We start from the raw sequence: 20,020 nt of genomic DNA, 5'->3' as shown, positions 1-20,020 counted from the left end.
GCCGCAGGACCCCGGCGGTACCGCCAAGCACATTGAGGCCTCCTGTCCACCGCAACACCACCAGGGAACGGCAGTTCCCTGGCAGCTGAGGTGGGGCAATGGTGGTCCAAGCTCCCAAATTTTAATAGGATGGTCGGAAGACTGCCACCACCGCACCCCCATGAGGCTGGTGGTCAGCGCATCGCCAGACTCGTACTTAGTCCCTAAGTGTCTTTTACAGATTTTTCTCCTTGCGGCATCCATTGTAAAAACTAAGAGCCTTTAAGGCAATTTATTTCTATGTTTTACGACTGATTTTTTGAGACTACTATATTTTTGCTTTCTGTATTGCACTTTAATATTTTTATAAACCTTCATAGCTTCCTAAATTGTTGATCTCAAGCCTTTTTGAGTCAGTCCTTTTATTGACTGTATTTTGAAAAGCTATTTTAAATCTTATTTAAAGGACACATTTTCTCATCTATTCTTGGGGATAACACTGTCCCCAAACCCGCACATGCAGCTTTGTCTAAATCATGCAGATTAGCTTAGTGATAGCGTCTGCGAAATCTAGACAGAAAATAACTTCTTTAAAGTGCAATAAACTATTGTTTTTGCACAAAAAAAGACTGTTTGGAATTGTAATCTAACTGAACATGTAAACTGTTTGGGAGCTCTAGACTTTTTCACAGATTTTTACATACCATTGAAATCCTTAACAAATAATCAGTGGGATAAGACTTGGGAGATTCTGTCTAGCAGAATTCTGAACTATTTATCATCTACTGTAAAAATTTGCAAAGACTAACATTAGAAAGAAAAATACTTTAATCATAAAAAAATAACAAAAAAAGAAATATTGAAGAAAGAAACAGCCGGCACTAAAGAATCTCCCCCACCTTGCACAGACAGAACAATATGAAATTTAAATTGTAATTATAAGACAAACATGCAGAAAATCTGAAAAGATGGAATTATAGTTGCCAATTATCCATAAGGACTTCAGGAATTTTTGGTCTATAAAAGGATATAGTTCAGGGCAGAATGAGACTACAATATATTGTGTGACAAATGTGACAAATCTATGGAAATAATTAAATTACACTGACACTGGAAGACTATCAACAACTGTAACAATTTAGAACAACAACAGAAGAAACAACAAACTAAGTAAAAAAAAGTAGTGCTACAAGATCTCCTGCTCCAATTGCTGATTTAAAATTAGATCCCGATTTCTGGAGCCACATATTAACAATTCTATTTTACACTCTATTAAATATTGGGCAGGTGCCTTACTCTTGTAAATCTCGTAATTCAATCAAAGAAAAGTCCAAATAATGACCCTTGCAATTACCGGTCAATAGCTCTCCTTTAAATGTTTTTTCCCAAACATATACTAGGACATCTAAAAGATTGGCCCAACCAAAATAACCCCATGCAATTTAATCAATCTTGCTTTAGTACATTTTGTTCCACAACAGATAATATAGCCTTAATAATCCTGGTGAACAAAGCCATGAAGACAATACAATCTATTCATGCGCTTTATAGATGTCTCCACTGCATTTGATGGAGTTAACAGAAATGAACTCTGGCAAAACTACAACAATGGCGGATCGATCAAACACCTCAGCACTACATTATTTAACTGCATTCAGGAACATGGGTACAGATGTTGTCAGAAGACAATAAAGTAACACATACAATTCCAGCTGGCAATGGTCTAAAACAAGCCCACCGATTACTACTCTCCTTATAAACTGAAGATCTCAGAGAAACATAGAACTAAAGCAACCCCGATGCTCCAAAGCTATGGAGAATCTGAAACTTCTATTTAATAAACAGAGATTAAAATGGACAGGTACTGCCAGTTACTGCACTTCTTTAATTGGAAAGGGAGAGTACCAGCACTTCTGCGCAGGGATGCACTAAATTTAATTGCAGAGTACCTGCACTATTTAGTAGGAAAAAGGTACTCTGATTAAGGGAGTACCTGCACTGATATATTCTCATTTCAAGCACTGCCTACAAAGACAACCTGTTTACAAATAGATAACAACTAGAACTATTTGAAGTTAAATTAAAACTAAAATATTGACAACAGGTGCAACAACTTTAAATAGCTAATAGATGGAACAGAAATATTACAAACATCAAGTTATACTTGATGTTAAGAATAAAACACAAAACTTCAGTTTGAACTGAAGAATGGCCCACAGCCATTCTACGGGGATATTGTAGTGAGAGCAATTCTCCTATTCAACCTATATGAATGGCTCATCAAAGACAGTTCTTACCAGGACGGTCTTCTAAAACCTCAGAATGACATAAAAAGCAGACAGACTTTGTTCATATGGCACATAAGAGCCCATTGGCAAGACAAGTTTTCCACCTTTTGGTGCTCGATGACAACATGTATATTTGGTGTACCTGAGGTTAAATACATAGACCCAAGATTGTCCAGTGGTGGTCAAAATCAGTTCTAGAGTAATGACTTCCATTGCTTTATCGGAGCAAAACATGTTGAAGGGAGTACCCATCCAGTAACAATTCAGTGCTCACTTAATGGTAACAGATGTGTCAATGTTGGGAGACTATGCTCACTAGGGGTCATCTATCAACTTAAAATTGGTGGTGTCTTGAGGTACAGTTGTACCAAATAATTACTAGAGCTGCGAGCGGCTCTTGTTGCTCCCCAGTAATTTTTCCAGTCGGACAAGCTGAACTCCAGCCGTGTCCAAGAAAATCACACTACAATGATGCATTGTCCGAACAAGCAAGTATGCAAGAAACCAAGACTGCTTTGATGACACTTAACTTATTTGAAAATCAATCTGGAACAATATCAGAAAGGAGAAGATACAGCTGTCTGGAATGGAAAACACAAAAACTGAACAAGCAGGCATCTGATGGAAGAATGTCAATGGGGGCTCAATGATTCTAACATACATTTTCAGGAACAGGGGAGTATCACAGCTGGTGAGCTCCACTCTGAGAAAACCTAATTGGCCAATCTTTGCATCTGGATCCCCAGAGGGAAATTCCAGCAGAAATGCCTTTGTAGAAGAATTTCCTAGCAGTTTTCTCTTATGATTTTCCCTGAATTTTCCTTTTGCTTTAGGCACGGTTCAAGCTTGAACAGAACACTCTAAAGGTGAGTCTCACTGGTCTTGATTGTTTCATCAATGATGATACTAGATTCATCCTCTCCTCATAGAGAAACCATGTAGGAGACCTCTATGAAGTTCATAGCCCTTTCCAGGATGTTGGCCAGAACCTACTATACTCTTCCATCATTAAATGTCATGCATGGCATTAGAAAAGGCATTTGAATCCCCCATACAAGACAGCATGCATGTTTCAAAGAAGAATAAACATTAATTTGGTTTCCAGAGGAGAAGACTAATACAAGTGTGTACAGACGGAGGAAGTACTACGTTTTCCATCTTCAGCTGCTTAAGCCTACAATGGGTATAATAGGTTGGACAGCCACGTCACAAACATGTTCTTCTCAAAGATCTTTTCTTCACTTTCTCAGTGATTAGGGATTGTGTAAGAGGTATGAAAATGAAAACAATCCTCTTGATAGGAATTCTTTCAAAATGAATGGGCTTGCCTTTTAAACCTATGCTGAAAATCAATAGCTTTTGTGGAAGGGTACTGTTAGAACTGGGATTTCTGGTTGGCTAAGGTTTGCACCAAAGCCAGGCAGAAACCACCACTCTTGTCAGGGCAAGGGAATTACACTCCAAAGATAACCCCTGCTCACCCCCTTGGTAGCTTGGCATGAGCAGACAGGCTTATCCCGGAGGCAATGTGTAAAGCATTTGCGCACGCACACAACAACAACATCCCAGGCACACCACAAAAGGAACTCCACACAAGGTTATATTAAAATAACTTTTGTATTCTCAAAACACATCAGATAGTAATCACACAATATACATTGTGTCAACTGGCACGGGCAATATTCACAAGGGATTATTTACACAGGACAGGGCCCCATGGGCCACTGTCAGGATCAAAACTTAGCTGAAATTGGTACAAGTAAAATAGATCATAAACCTACAACCAGTAACTACTGGTACTCACTGTACTCCACCTCAACCTGTAACATAAACTACATTATGCACAGTCACCTCAGGCACGAATTACATTCTGCGCCAACCTCACCAGCATCAGCACATTATGCCATCTCTCACTAGTCTAAACACATTAGACCCTACCTCCCAAGTATAGCTCACATTTAGGGTGTAAAGCCCAGAGTGAAGTACAATCTCAGTAACACAAACCTAAATAGGTAAAACAACCTCATAATCATAAACCACAGTTTTAGAGGTATCAGATACAGGGTGCGCAAAACATACTATACACAATACATTTCCTAACACCACATCACTTCAGCGCATAAATCACATTAGGGCCTTGCGCCCTATCCATATACCAGCCCCCTGGCCAACTGGCCATCTCAAGAAGGGGGGCTCAAATGCCCTGTGTCCAGAATGTCAGGGCGCGCTGCCAACGCAGCACCAGTCAGGGGTGCGCCACAGGCGCAAACCTAAACGTTGCAGCTGCCCCCTACTTGCTGGGCAGCTGAGAACCAGAACAGGGCCTAAACGCTGCAGCTGGCACTAAGTGCTGTGCAGCTGGGGAGGCCAAAGTAGGGACGAAGGGAGTGCAACTCACTCCTAGGTTCACCAAGAACAGGTCCCCGGAAAGACAAGCCTAAACGGTGCAGCTGCCCACTACTTGGTGGGCAGCTGTAAATCAAATCTGCGGCATGGGTTCTCACTGGCCCTCAGGAATAACTGCGCCACAGGCTGGAACCCTCTGGCTCTGGAAAAACACTGCGCACATGGGAGCCCTGTAGGCTCTTAAAACAAATGTGCCCCAACGTTGGAATCATCTAGGCCCTTAAAATACACATACCCACTAGAACTGGGGCCATCATATCCCCCCTGGAGCACAGGGCTCCTTAACTAAGTATGCCCAGCAACAGGGGAAGAAGAACGGGCCCCCAAACATGGTGGAGCCATCTGGCTCAGAAAACTCATGGGGTGCGGGGGAGCCACCCCGGCTTCTTAACAAACATGCCTCAAAACGTAGGAGCGGCCCGCTGCAAGACGGGCCGCTTGAGTGATAACACAGGCCCGGGAAATCCTTAGTAAAATGTTGGGGTGGCCCACTGACATCCGGGGCCATCCTAAATGCCCCTTTGCCACTGTGCCTCAAAGGCACCAACACACGCCAGGAGCCCCCAGCGCGTCTCCACTTACCAGGCTGCTCTCCTCCGGCGTAGCTCCTCCGGGCAGGTGGCAGGACATCCTTTGTGCTCGCGGTGGGGGGGCAGGCCGGGAATGTGCCCCGCGCCCCCCTCCGCTGTTCACTGCTGCTGGCTGGTATCTTCGGGGCAGCGCTTCCCTTCACCCGGGCCCCCCTCCTAGGGGCCTCGGGACTCAACCGGCACTCGAGGGGGCGGGGTAGGCTCCCGTCCTCTTCCCACCACAACTTCCTGCCCTGCCGCCACATCACTTCCGCTTCCGTCCAGCGGCCCCGCCCACAACCAGGTGGTCCGCGGACGGCGGCGGCGATCTGGGAAGCAAATGAGGGGTAGGCTCCCTCAGTAAGAAAAATAAAACGCGGGGTGGGCACCCGCTTTCGAGCTCATCAAAACTGGGTGGGCACCCGTTATATAAATAATTAAAGAAGCGGGGTGGCACCCGCCATAGAAATAAAGCGAAAGGCACCACGATGCGGGGTAGGCACCCGCAGGTACATATAAGCAAATAGGCGGCAATCACGCGGGGGCTCCCCAAAGGCAGGGGGTTCCCTCGCAAAGGAGGCTGCAGCACCGCGCTGCTCAGCCCACGCTACTCCCTTTCAGGAGAAATTAAAGGATAGCGCTTCCAGGCGCTAGATGAAGACAGAATTCCGGGAATTGAAAGAAAAGCACTCCCAGGCACAGGTCAAGTCCTTAAAGTCCTGGAGGCATCAGGGATGCAGCGAAGCAGCTCCCAGGGCAGCCTAAAATCCATAGGGCTAGTAGGAGGGAAGCACAAAAAGCGATCCCCGAAGTCCTCCAGGCATCCAGGGGCAGGGCAGGGCCAAGGGAGGCAAACCTTCCCCTGGGCCCCAGCAGCAGCACACCCCTGGTTGTTTCAAGTTGAACACAAGAACATTTTCATGGGGTCACAGACCCTCTTTTATACACAAAATCCCTTTGTTTCCAAAGGGCAGGCAAGGGGCGAACCAGATGCAACTGGTTCTTCAGCACTTTGTTTTGTTCAGCCCCTCTGCCTATTCACAGGGTGGGTCAGGGACATCAGACACACCACAGGGGGTGGAACCAGCATTGTGGAGGGAAGGCCCAGCCCTATTCAGGTCCCAGGTGCACTCCTCCCTGCCATCAACATGCAGATCTCTCCATTCACCACCGGGGCAGACCCATCCTGACTCCTGGAGCCAGGCACACCAGCCAGCTCCGGCCAATCACAAGCCAGACAGTCAATTCACATTCACTGCACAGACATGCCAACTTCTAGAAGTGGCACTTCCACACTAGACACATTAAAAACAAACACATCATCGCGCAGCATTTGATCTCACGAGTTCGCACATACCAAACTCGACCCTGCACTCCCCACACATCAGGAACTACCATGGACACACATATTCCCCATGCATTCCTATGGGAGGGCAGGCCACTCTCACCACACATACACAGAGAGCGCACGCACTTTACACTGGATCACAGTGAAAAAGTGCGCATAGGCCTAAAATCACCAACACCAGGTTACAGAAACAGGCTAGGCAAATGCAAAAAGTTTTGGGGCGAACCTGCCAAAAGGGCCAAGTCCAACAGGTACATTCTTGGAAGTCATTTAATTTTCTGGCACCTTGCTGCGCTGCCCTACGCCAAAGTGAAAGGGCAGGAATACACTGTATTTAAGCAATACGGTGCATTCTTGTCCTTTCTGCCTGCGCTGGTGTAGTTTTGTCAGGCTAGCGCCAATATAGGCACTCTTGCTCCATGAGGCTATACATGGATCCAATGATGCAAACAAAACCTCGGACCAACCATCAAATGAGTCATAGTATCAAATCCAATGATACATTAATAATTTTTATTAATTTATTTACATTTTTAGGATTTAGTACATTGATATTACAAAATTGACATTAATACATTAAAAAATCATAGATTAAAACATACACAAGGTTTTTTGACAATGTACCGTCCGACAAACACCGTTCAAATCTCACACTCAACACTCATATCGATCAACACTCAACTCTAAAAAAATCATAGATTAAAACATACACAAGGTTTTTTGACAATGTACTGTCCGACAAACACCGTTCAAATCTCACACTCAACACTCATATCGATCAACACTCAACTTTAAAAAATATTGGCAGTGTTCTCTTTTGTTTTTATTTATTGCATGTGTTTTCTCCCCGTGAACCCGCCTACATTCCACTTTCGGGGGGCCCTCTTCTGTCTAGTTTTACCCTTGCTCCATGATGCAAGGGTACTTCAGTTGCAGGCACAAATGTTTTTGTGCAGGAATGGGCACCTTCCTGCACAAAAACAATCCTATGAGGCATTTTTCTCTTTCTATGAGTTCAGGAGAATTCAGCACACCTGTAAAGAGGAAAAAATGAGGAGAAATTAAGTTATTTCTTCATGTTATGCCTCATCTCTGGAGGCATACAGGTTTGGTGCTGTCCCAGGTATATATGTGCTTGTGGGTTTTGCGTAAGAAAACCCACCTGAACTCCCCTAGAACACCTCCAAGGTGCAGAGTAAGGCGACGCAGAGATTAGCTCTGCGCTGCCTTCCTCTTGATTTATTAGGCCACTCAAAACCACACAGGGTGGCTTTGCGTGGCTTCTAAATCTTTAGGAGAGCCCTGCGTCACACATGCACCACTTTATGTGGAGCAAAAGTGACGCAGGGCTCTCATTAATAAGCCCCCATGGGTTTATTTTGTTATATTTAATGTAGACAATGTTCCCTATGTATGAGAAGTGCAGTGTGTGAATTTAGAGATCTTTGCAAAGATTGCTACCTAGTTCTTTAATCTAGACCTAACTCCTTTTTAGTGAGAACTCTCTGAGCATATTTGATTTCTTCTTGAGCCTCGTTTCCAACCGCTCCTGCTTTACCCTTTAGTGTTTTTAAAAATCAAAGATGCCCCCAGAATAGAAAAGGAACAAATAGTGAATTGTAATGCTGGTTCTCCATCATATGTATGCCTTTATATACCACCCACCAGCTCACTGTCAAACTAAAGGAATAGCGATAAATTAGTAATTTGGAGCCTTACTCTGAGCTTGAAAATGAGCTACCCTCCCCGGCACCGCTTTGCATTCTGGGATAGTGAAGCACCTTGGACCTTTAAGCAGAAACGTCTACATTTCCTGCATTTATGTTTCGTTTTTTTAAAGGAAATTAAACTGGATTTCTGTAGCTGAAGGTCACTTTAGTGTTAGCCTTGTATCTTAATTGGATTTTCTTTTTCGACAAAAGGAAGTGCTAACAGGAATTTCTGCTTGTACGTGGTGATAACATGCATGCTCACAGTGCTTTATGCCACATTTATTCTGCTCTCACGTGGAGTACACGACATATGTTGCTCAGTGTACCCACCTCAGAAGATGAAAAGCTGGGATGCTTTATTGACATTAGAACGAACCTATGGATCACAAAAGATGACAGAAGACAGCAACGAGTGTTATCTCACAGCTTTATCTTGTCAGCTTCAATGATCGTCATGCTTACTCTGCCAAGTACATTTTAAAAATGAAGGACTTCGGCATTTAAGTATGTACAGGTATCTGTCCAACAAGGAGAGGTTCACAAATCTTGTATATAGACAGTTACTCCAAAGTTTATAAATTCAAAGACGATTCAATGATGTAAAATAAGTGGTTTGCCAAGAAAAGAGCTGTGCATGTGGTGTTGTCATATGTATGCAATGGCATGCCTGGTGCATATCCATTCAAGAGTGATTGATGTCTCTGCACTTTTGTTGAATGTCCCTGTTGTGTGCGGATATGATGTGAAAAACAAAATGTGGGACAATTTCAACAAACAATGTTTATTTACAGAGAGGTTATATTTAGGGCTGTCTGAAATTATAATTAGGAGTGTGTGAAAATACACCTGAGATACATTTACCATGCTTACATGGATGGTGCAAAATGAGCCATGCCAGGCATCACTGGTGACGTTTTGTACTTACAATAAATACTAAAACATATATTTTCTTTGATGTGGCTCGGTGTCCCAATAAGGGCTTATTTGAATCTTCAAGTCCAGTCAGGGCTCCAGGAGGCTGGATACATGCTGTTGAATGTCCCCTATGTCAGTTGGTGTGCACAAATTGCAATAAAGGATAATGCTCTGGCACGTCTAAGGTGAGGACCTCTGGGGCCTGGCCCTGGGTCAGTGGTCCTGCTGGCCCTGAAATGCTAGAAACCGGTCCTAGGAAGCTTGTTTCCGGTCCAGGGAAGGCATGGCTTGGCAGTTCGGGCTGGCCTGTTCCCATGAGGCTCAGGGTCAGACTGATTTGCATATGGCCATGTCTGAACTGGGGTGGCAGAGTGGGCTAAAGAACGGTGATGGATTAAACCCAGATCTCTTGACTGGGTGTGAGTGTTTGATTGGTTCAGATGCTCCGTCCATCACCAACCCCTTTTGTACCGCTTTGTTCGCCATAAGTTGGCAGGGTATGCTCAGACGTGGGTCCCTTGCTCACTTTGCCACTGGATTCAAGCAAGCCTGGCTGAAGACGGCTGAAATGCCAGAAACCGACCCTGGCAAGCTTGTTTCCGGTCCAGGGAAGGCATGGCTTAGCAGTTCGGGCTGGACTGTTCCCATGAGGCACATGGTCAGACTGATTTACATATGGCCATGTCTGAACTGGGGTGGCAGAGTGGGCTAAAGAACGGTGATGGATTAAACCCAGATCTCTTGACTGGGTGTGAGTGTTTGATTGGTTCAGATGCTCCGTCCATCACCACCCCCTTTTGTACCTCCTGTTATGACATTGGCAGCTAACCGTTAAAAAATATGGTGGGGTGTGATGGCGCCAAACTCACCATACAGGCTGCCCTCTTTCCGGCGTTCCACGCGCAGGGATGGAAGGACTTCCTTAATGCTTAGTGGAGCACAAATCCAACCAATACTGGAGGTGCTCTTATTAGCATGAGAAACAGTGGTTTCTGTGGAATGATATACTATGATATTATGATACATCGACAAACAGAAGAAGCAAACCATTTTCCCAGCACATATCATTGTATATAGGTGCTGTTCACGTGGAATTATTTTGCTAATGGTCAACTTGTACAAACTGTGGAAACCTTGTATATAATATTCTCATTGTCACTTAGGTTTAGGTTCCCTTTGTCACTTTGGACACTATGCACAAATGTTGTTTTGATGTATAATGTTTACTCCTAACTTTATTGTTTAAAAAATCCATAAAATATACTACACTGGAATCGGTGTGTTAGGGGTTCTTCCGCGCTCTGCCATTATCTAACCCTATATATTACGATTGTGCTTATGTATCATAATCTCCTAGTATATCATTCCACAGGAACCACTGTTTTTCCTATATAACTATTACCATGGTTCCTTAGTGAGTAGGGTTCCCCTGTTTCTCTTGAACTTATGAGCATGAGAGCAGCTCCAGGATTGGTGGGAGCAGGCTGATCCAGTGCTCATTTTGAGGTTGGAGATCTGTGCCAGCAATTCCCCGGCTGTTTCACAGCCTGGGTCTACAGCACGCATGTCGGGCTGGCCATATGTTGCCAGCCATCCAACCCGACATGTGCACTAAAAGAGGCAGCAGTAATCATCAATAGCTGGATTCAGCCCCTCCCCCTGCCCCACGCACCTGCTGTACACAGCGCAAGCTGGTGGCAAAATAAAATGGCATTAGTATGCCTTTTTATTTATATTTGTTTGCCTGCTGTGGTCACGGCAGGTAGTGTGATGCACCTCCGCTCTTGTGCAGGATCAGCCGCAGTGTGCTAGAAGCCTCCATAACCCTGGGCTCTCTTCTCCAGCCCACTCGGCCCCAAAGTGCCACAGTACAGTGTCTGTCAGGCAGCAGGAGGCTCCCAAGGATGGCTGAGTTATGAAGTTCTGACTGAACCCAGGATCAGAGCTCTGGCCGACTTGGGTATGAAAGCCTCCAGCCTTGGGCTCCTTTCTCTAGCCTGAAGTGTCTCAAAGTGCCCAGGCTAGTGTCTCACAGGCCCAACTTGGTCTCACTTACTTGGCTGGGTTAAGAAGCTCAGAGAGGGCCCCAGCCAGAGCTCCGGCTTGCCCTGGGGTGGAAGCCTCCAGCCCTGGGCTCTATTCTTGGGTACACTGTGTCACTTGAAACCCAGGATGGGGTCCCGCATGCCTGGGAAGGTTTCACCAAACTGTCTGTGTTAAAAAGCTCTGACCAGACCATAGTTCAGAGCACCTGTTGGCCCCGGGGTGGAAGTTACCAGCCCTGGTCTCTGTTCCCCAGCCCACCATGTCCCAAAGTGCAAGGAACAGGGCCCGCAGGTCCATGGAGATCTTCCCAGCTTGGCCAGGTTGCGAACCTCTGACTGGGCCCCACATCAGATGCTGTCTGGATGGATGTCTGGATGCCCCCGTCCAGGGTTCAGTTCTTCAGCCTGCCATATCACTTAGAGCCTGGGATGGGGTCCTGCAGGCCAAGGTAAGTCTCCCTGTGTGCCTGGGTTAAGAAGCTCTGACTAACCCCAGATCAGAGCTCAGTCTGGCCTTGGGATGGAAGCCAAAACCTTAGGGCTCCATTCTCCAGCTCTGTGTGTGTCCCAAAGTGCCCGGAATGGGATAACGCAAGCCTTGGAGGTATCCCCAGCTTGGCTGGGTTAGAATGTTCCACCATGAACCGTGTCAAAGCATCAGCTGGCTCTGGTGTATATGCCTCCGGCCCTACTCTCCATTCTCCAACCCTCCTTGTTTCAAAGGACAGTGTTCCATGGAGCTGAGGAGGTCTCCTCAGCTTGACCGGGTTAAGAAGCGCTGACCGGCCCTCAGCCAGAGCTTCGGCTGGGCCTGTGGTGGAAGCCCCCAGACCAGGGCTCCCTTCTCAAGCCTGCTGTGTTTCAAAGCGAAACAGGAAGGTGTCCCTCAGGTAACTGGAGACTCCCCAGCATTGCTGGGCTATGACGTTCTGACTGAGCCCCGGATCAGAGCTTTGCCTAACATGTGGATGGAAGCCGCCGGCTCTAGGCTCCTTTCTCCGGCCATAAGTGTCTCTAAGTGCCTGGGTTAGTGTCCCACAGGTCTAGCGTGGTCACCCCTGCTTGGCTGGATTAAGACGCCGAGGCAGGGCCCCACGTCAGAGCTCCGGCTTGTCCTGGGATGTAAGCCCCCAACCCTGGGCTCCATTCTCAGGCCTGCTGTGTCACTTAAAACCTAGGGCGGGCTCCCTCATGCCTGGGAAGGTTTTATCTGCCTGTCTGGGTTAAAAAGCTATGACCGGGCCAAAGATCTGAGGTTCTGCTGGCCCTGGGGTGGAAGTCACCAGCCCTGGGCCCTATTCTCCAGCCCACCATGTCCCAAAGTGCCAGGGACATGGCCTTGCAGGCTCCGGAGGATCTTTCCAGCTTGGCCAGGTTAAGAAGCTCTTACTGGGTCCCATATTAGATTCTATCAGGCCCTGGGGTAGAAGCCCCAGTCCAGAGCTCTGTTCTCCAGCCTGGGATGGGGTCCTACAGGCCTGAGTAGGTCTCCCCTGCATTTCTTGGTTAAGAAACTCTGACCGTGCCCCAGGTCAGAGCTCAGGCTGGACCTGGGATGGAAGCCACAGACCCTGGGCTCCATTCTCTAGCGTTGCGTGTCTCAAAGTACCCAGGACGGGCTACCGCAGGCCTGGGAAGTTCTCCTCAGTTAGGCCAGGTTAGAAAGCTCCAATCGTGAGCCATGTCAAGGATCCGGCTGGCTCTGGGATGGAGCCCCAGGCCTGATCTCCATTCTCCCACCCTCCGTGTCTCAAAGGACAGTGTTCCTCCCACAAGGGTGGGGGGTATCCCTAGCTTGAACGGGTTAAGGAGTTCTGACCAGACCCACGTTCAGAGCTCTAGCTGGCCCTTGGGTGGAAGCCCTCAGCTCTGGGCTACGTTCCTCAGCCTGCTGCACTCTAAGTGCCCTGGACAAGAGGCCCATTACAACATGGGCGTTACCACGCATAACCATTACAACATGACCGTTACAATGCAGGTACCATCCTAGTCATAACCATTACCATAAAGGATTTTACAACGCATATGGCTTTACCATGCATGCATTTACAACAAATTTAGTTGTAAACACATGGATAGTAAAGGCATATGCATTTGAAATGCTATGTTTACTGTCACTGGCCATGTCATGAGTGATGTAATATGTGAGGTCATAAGCAGTGCATTGTGGGGACGTAAGTTATAGTTAGCTCAGATAATGTGAGAGATTATGTTTAAAGTGCAGCACAGTTTGCTATGGCTTGGTAGGAGTGGTAAATTTGCATTTGCATTTGCAAGCACAACCCTCCTGAGGCGGAAAGCCGGGAGGCTGTTTATTTTAAAAATTGTGACCTTATCATTTGTGTGATTATTGTGTTTTAAAACTTACCTACCCTACTACTTAACGCTTAGACCTGCAGACTTAGCGCAGATTTCTCCAAGCGAGGGACGCTCTCCCAGCGCCTCGTTCCGATCACAGGCCACGCCCTCTCAGAGGCCACGCCCACCGCCCCTTTCCCTATAAAATATGTGTTATCCTCGGAAGCGCAGCGGACGAGCGCAGCGGGCGCGACGATGGCGCGCCAAAGGAAAGCCCGTCTGCGCCCGTCCGCGGCCGACCGAGGCTAGGGGCTAGTCACTCTGCCCCTCTAATTCAATACACATCCGCTCAGTTGAGGGATCTTCAAGGCCGGTGGCCTCTGGAGGGTCCCATATTGGCCCGAATTAACAGGCTGGGCCTCCTTAAACCCAACGTCTTTTCCCACGCCTGTCTTACATCTTTGGTACCGAGCGGGTGCCCCGTTACCTGCCCACCCACTGGCCCTTCCTCAACGGCTGTCTCCGCGATATATCTCAATACCAGATCAGCTGTCAAGCACCAGCTGGACCTCTTCTCGTTACTGGAGTCGCGCAAACCTGATCTTTTATTTCTCACCGAGACTTGGCTCTCTGATAGCTCCCTTCCCTCTCTCCTGGCAATCCTTCCTCCATCTTATTACGCTCTCCGAGTGGATCGCTCCCTCGGCAAGCCAGGTGGAGGAGTCGCATTGATTGACCGGAAAGAAATCGTTTTTCAACCTTTAACTGTCTCTTCCTTGGGATCTTCAGATTGCCTGGTGGCTCGCTCACTCTCCCTCACTCCCCCCCTTACATGCGTCCTCATTTATCGACCCCCATCCTCCCTGTATTCATTTCTCCCTAACTTTTTAGATTTGGTGGCTACCTTGACGGTCAATCATTCGTCAATTATGGTCCTTGGTGATTTTAATTTCTGGCCCTCCGATCCCGCGGAATGTACAGTATCTAAGGAGTTTTCTGAGTCACTCCTTTCTCTTAATTTTATTTCTGCTGTTCACGCCCCTACCCACAACTTGGGTCACACTCTCGACCAAATTTGGCATCGAGACTGCCCGGTTACCTCACTCTCCATTTCCCCCTGCCTCTGGTCTGACCACTTTCTCATCTGTTTTTCTTTATCCCTTCGTTCAGTCCCTAAGCCCCCTCTTGTTAAAAATATCTGGGCACGATCATGGAACTGAGTTGAGGTGGCCGCTTTGTCGACCACACTCTCCGCATCTAGCCCGGATCTCTCAGGACTGTCATCTCTTGGACAAGCGGAATCCATTGAGGGCTGGCTGCGGGCCGGCTGCGACGCAGTCGCCCCTCTAAAGCGTATCGCGTCTAAGCGTCCTAAAGATGCCAACCGATGGTTTTCAGAGGAGCTGAAGACTCAAAAACTCAATCTTCGACGAGCGGAGCGCCTTTGGCGACGGGACTACTGTCCTATTTATAGAAATCTTTATACCAACCGTCTGGCCCTTTATAAAAAATCTATTCTGGAGACTAAGAAGGCTTATTTCTCTGCTAAAATCCAGCTCGCTGAGAACCGCTCAAAAGAAATTTTCGACATCGTCCAAGACTTAGCCTATTCTGACAGAACGTCACTCAAACCCTCTCCTTCCCAATCCCTCTGTGACTCCCTCAACTCTTTTTTCCTCGATAAAATCAGTAAGATCAGAGCAAATATTCCACTTCCATCCCGTTCCTTCACCAACCCTCCTCTTCCTCTGGCTGCAGCACGCCTAGACTCCATTCCCCCTCTCACGGTTGACTCCTTTCTGTCTCTTCTTGCTTCGATTAAGTCGGGCTCCCCATTGGACCCTTGTCCCACCTATATCCTGAAACAGATTTACCGCTCCTGTCCCTCACCACCTCTCATGTTTTTGAACAGTTCACTTTCCCAGGGCATTGTCACCCCTTCTCTCAAGGCGGCGGTAATTGTACCTCTCTTAAAAAAAACAGGTGCTGATCCCTCTGTTTCAGCCAATTACCACCCCATCTCACTCCTGCCTTTCCTAGCTAAGGTACTGGAACGCCACGTAGTTAGTACATTGAGCTCCTTTGTGGAAGGTAACAGTGTCTTGGCCCCCAGGGAAGCTGGCTTTTGCCCTGCGCACTCGACAGAATCGGTTGCCCTTTCCGTCCTGGACACTCTTCGAGAGGGCATGGACACTAATCAGCCCCAGGCCCTGGTCCTTCTCGATCTTTCCGCCGCTTTCGACACGGTGGATCATGCCATCTTACTCTCACGTGTCGAGGCGGTGGGGATCGGGGGGTCTGCCCTGGTCTGGCTGTCCTCTTTCCTGAGCGGTCGCACCCAAGCAGTTTGCTTGGGCGATTTTTCAGCTGATTCCTGGTCTGTGCAGTGTGGGGTCCCCCAAGGTTCCTCATTGTCACCACTGCTATTTAATTTATACATTGCCCCTCTTATTTTTGCTTTACAACAGCTGGAAGTCTCTGTCTATAATTATGCAGACGATCTACAGCTTATCTTTTCACTTTCCCCCTCTTCTGTGTCTATATCCAATTTTCACTCTGTTATGACCTTCATTCAGGACTGGATGAATCACAACCACCTGAAACTCAATCCCGATAAAACGGAGTTGGTGTTGACGGGTGGTTGCTCCAGTCCTTGGTCTTCACTTTTTTGGCCCCCTTCTTTAGGTCCTCCACCCATCCCTGTTTCCTCGGTTAAAACCCTTGGTTTTAAATTTAATGATCAACTTTCCCTTCACTCTCAAGTTGGTGCGGTTGTTTCTTCAGCTTTTCTTTCCCTACGGACTATACGTAAAGTTTCCCAGTTTTTCACTCCATCTGCCCTTAAACTAATACTTTTGGCTATGGTGACGTCCCGCTTGGACTACGGCAATGCCCTTTATTGCGGCATGCCGGCGTACCTCGTGCGGCGTCTCCAGTTGGTCCAGAACCAGGCTGCTCGCCTTGTGTTTAACTTACCCAAGTCACATCACGTCACTCCCCTTCTTATATCTTTACACTGGCTCCCTGTCCAGCAACATGCTCTCTTTAAGCTGGGCTGTATCATTTTTAATGTTCGGTCTGGTTCTGCCCCTGCCTTTATCAGTTCTACTATCCACGATTATACCCCGACCAGAGAACTGCGCTTGTCCACCCAACTACTTCTCACCGTTCCCCCGTTTTAAACGGAAAAAATGGGGAGGATCCAAGTTTTCAACTGTGGCTCCTGCCTTCTGGAATTCTCTCCCACTTTCCCTGAGATCTTGTCCCCAGTATTCCCTTTTCCGCAAAGCTCTTAAAACCTTTCTTTTCTCCCAGGCATTTCCCTCTTAAACCCCTTGCACCTGGCCTCTAGTTCTTTCCGTCCACTTGGGTTTGTAGTATTACAAAAAGCGCCATGAAACCGCTTGGTGTACGCGCGCTATAGAAATACTTTTAAAAGAAAGAAGAAAAAAAGAAAGAAAAAAAGTAAAGCGGGTGGGACCTCAGGGCTCAACAGTAATCAAAAACTGCTCCAAAGTGCGTACAATGCACACTCTGTGAAAAGATCCACTCTAGGGGACGAATACAAAATATTCATGCGGGATGACGTCCATGGTCTATCATCTTAAAAGCTACCAAAGAAAACACCTCTGACAGCCAATCACATAGAGGGAAGCTGGCGGACCATCTACATCAGTGGAGGACCATCTACATCAGTGGCGGACCATCTACATCATTGGCAAGAGCAACAATTCCCACCCAGAAAAACCTTTGAGAGGTGCAGAAATACCTTTGAGAGGTGCAGACTACTTCAACAGATATGGCTCCAGAGTTTTCGAAAATGGCCACGTACAAAAACAAACAAAAAAATGAAAAACAAAACAGAAAATCATGTTACTGAGAAATAAAGGAATAACATTGGATAATATACTTTTCAACTAAAAAAACAAAAAGAACATGCCATTTATCTATGTTGAACATTCTTCAAGAGGAGTTCATAGAGAGCAGATTTGTGCAATGCACAATATGTCACAAGACATTGTCAAGGGGTACAAATACAAAATATCTTTGCCCGACTACATCCATGCTTTAGCATCTAAAACATACCAAAACAATAGTGTAAAAGCAGCAAGAAGGCAACACAAGGCTGAATTTCAATACCAGCCACAACAACACTGGGGCAGAGAGTCCATTCTGAGGTCCAATCTCAACATCCACAGTTTTTCTGGATGGCATCATACTGCATGGATTGTGGAGCTGTAGGGCCCGATTCACAGAACTAACTAAAGACAAAATCCTAAACTTACTACCATTTTGGTATTCACAGAAGGCACTTACTCATTTTGGTATTCACAGAAGGCACTTACTCATTTTGGTATTCACAGAAGACACTTACTCATTTCGGTATTCACAGAAGTTAGGAGTCCTAACTTTAGGACTCCTAAATGCCTTCTGTGAATACCGAAAGTCTTAAAATTAGGATTTTTCTCAGTTTAGTAGTAGTAAAGTTAGGACTCCTAACTTTAGGACTCCTAAATGCCTTCTGTGAATACCGAAAGACTTAAAATTAGGATTATTCTCAGTTTAGTAGTATTAAAGTTAGGACTCCTGACTTTAGGACTCCTAAATGCCTTCTGTGAATACCGAAAGTCTTATAATTAGGATTTTTCTCAGTTTAGGAGTAGTAAAGTTAGGAGTCCTAACTTTAGGACTCCTAAATGCCTTCTGTGAATACCGAAAGTCTTAAAATTAGGATTTTTCTTAGTTTAGTAGTAGTAAAGTAAGGCCTCCTAACTTTAGTACTGCTAAATGCCTTCTGTGAATACCAAAAGTCTTAAAATTAGGATTTTTCTCAGTTTAGGAGTAGCAGAGTTAGGACTCCTAACTTTACTACTCCTAAACTGAGAAAAATCCTAACTTTACGACTTTAGGTATTCACAGAAGGCATTTAGGAGTCCTAAAGTTAGGAGTCCTAACTTTACTACTACTAAAATTGTTCCATTTCTTGCTGTGTTTTGCTGCATTCAGCTCTTTTGTGTTTTCCATTTGTGCATGTCTTGATTTTCATATTTTACGCCTGACCGGCATGGCGTTGCCACGCCCTATGGTAAATACCAACATTTCTTTGTTTTGCACATATCTTTTTCGAGGTGTCCCTTTGTTCTTTACTGTACTAATGATGTTCACACTGCACTCATGTTTTCTCAAGAAAATTAGGGTTTGCCTCTTTGGGGTTACTAGGAGGCTGGGTGGTGGGTGGGGTGTTTGCTCAATCCCGTTGTTGTTTTTTTTAGTTTCATTGCTCAGTTTGTTCTGATGTGGCAGGAGGTTTGCATGCTGTACGATTCATATCTGATTATGATGTCCAATGGTTAAGCTAGGTCATCAGCCCAGTCCTTCTGGGCTCTCCCTGATGTCGTGAAATATTAGAGGTCTGAACAACTCCCAAAAACGACGACATGTCCTGAATTATATTGTTCGACACAATATAGACATTGTGTTTATGCCGGAGACCCACCTGTCCAGCACTAATTCCTCTCCCGTTGGTAGGAGCTGGGGTTCCCACAAATATTTTTCTAACTATAGCTGGTACGCTAGAGGGGTTGCCATATTCATCCACAAACGTGTCCCCTTTGTATTACACAAGACCTTGACGGATGTTGAGGGTCGCACTTTGATCGTTACGGTACCCTCTTGGGACACAAAATTTCCTTCATTGGGGTTTATGGTCCAAATACAGACTCTCCTGCCTTTTTTCATGACCTGCAGGTGCGGCTCCTCACACTTGATCTGGGATTGTTGGTTATGGGGGCGATTTCAACTTATTGTTGAATCTGGCCAGAGACAGCACTTCTGCTTCTCCTGCGCCCAAACCCCGCTCCCGGCGAGCCCTTCATGACATATGCACTCACTTCTCCTTGATAGATATTGAAAACAAACTGCATTCACAACTCCCGGATTTCACCCACTATTCAGGGTTTCACGACACATGGACCAGAATAGATTATTGGTTAGTCTCCCCGGGAGAGGTAGGCTGGGTTGGCGGGCCTCTTACTCTTCCCCGTACATTGTCGGACCACTCGCCGGTCATTCTCAAGCTCAATTTTCCCAAGCCGGGTGGTTACGACGACAATGGCGCTTTCCTGGCAAGGCATTATTAGATCCGGATTTTAATGAGGAAGTTTGGCAATCCATTGAGGACTATTTCGAAATCAACACTGGTTCAGTAGACACCTGGGCGGTCCTATGGGAGGGGTTCAAGGCCTACATCAGAGGAGTGTTTATCGCAAAACATTCAGGAGTACTTCGGGATTTGCGTTCCTCCCTGAATCGCATTGAATCTGACATCGCTGCCTTGGACCGAGAGTTATTGGTGAATGTGTCTGATGCGGGCGAAGCTCGTTGCCTCGCTCTGATGCTCGAATTTAGAGAAATATCAGACCGTGAGTTACTGTTTCTTAATAAACAAAATGCCGCGCAT

Source organism: Lissotriton helveticus, chromosome 8 (assembly GCF_964261635.1).
Source record: "Lissotriton helveticus chromosome 8, aLisHel1.1, whole genome shotgun sequence".
NCBI lineage: Eukaryota > Metazoa > Chordata > Amphibia > Caudata > Salamandridae > Lissotriton > Lissotriton helveticus.
This window is presented reverse-complemented; position numbering follows the sequence as displayed.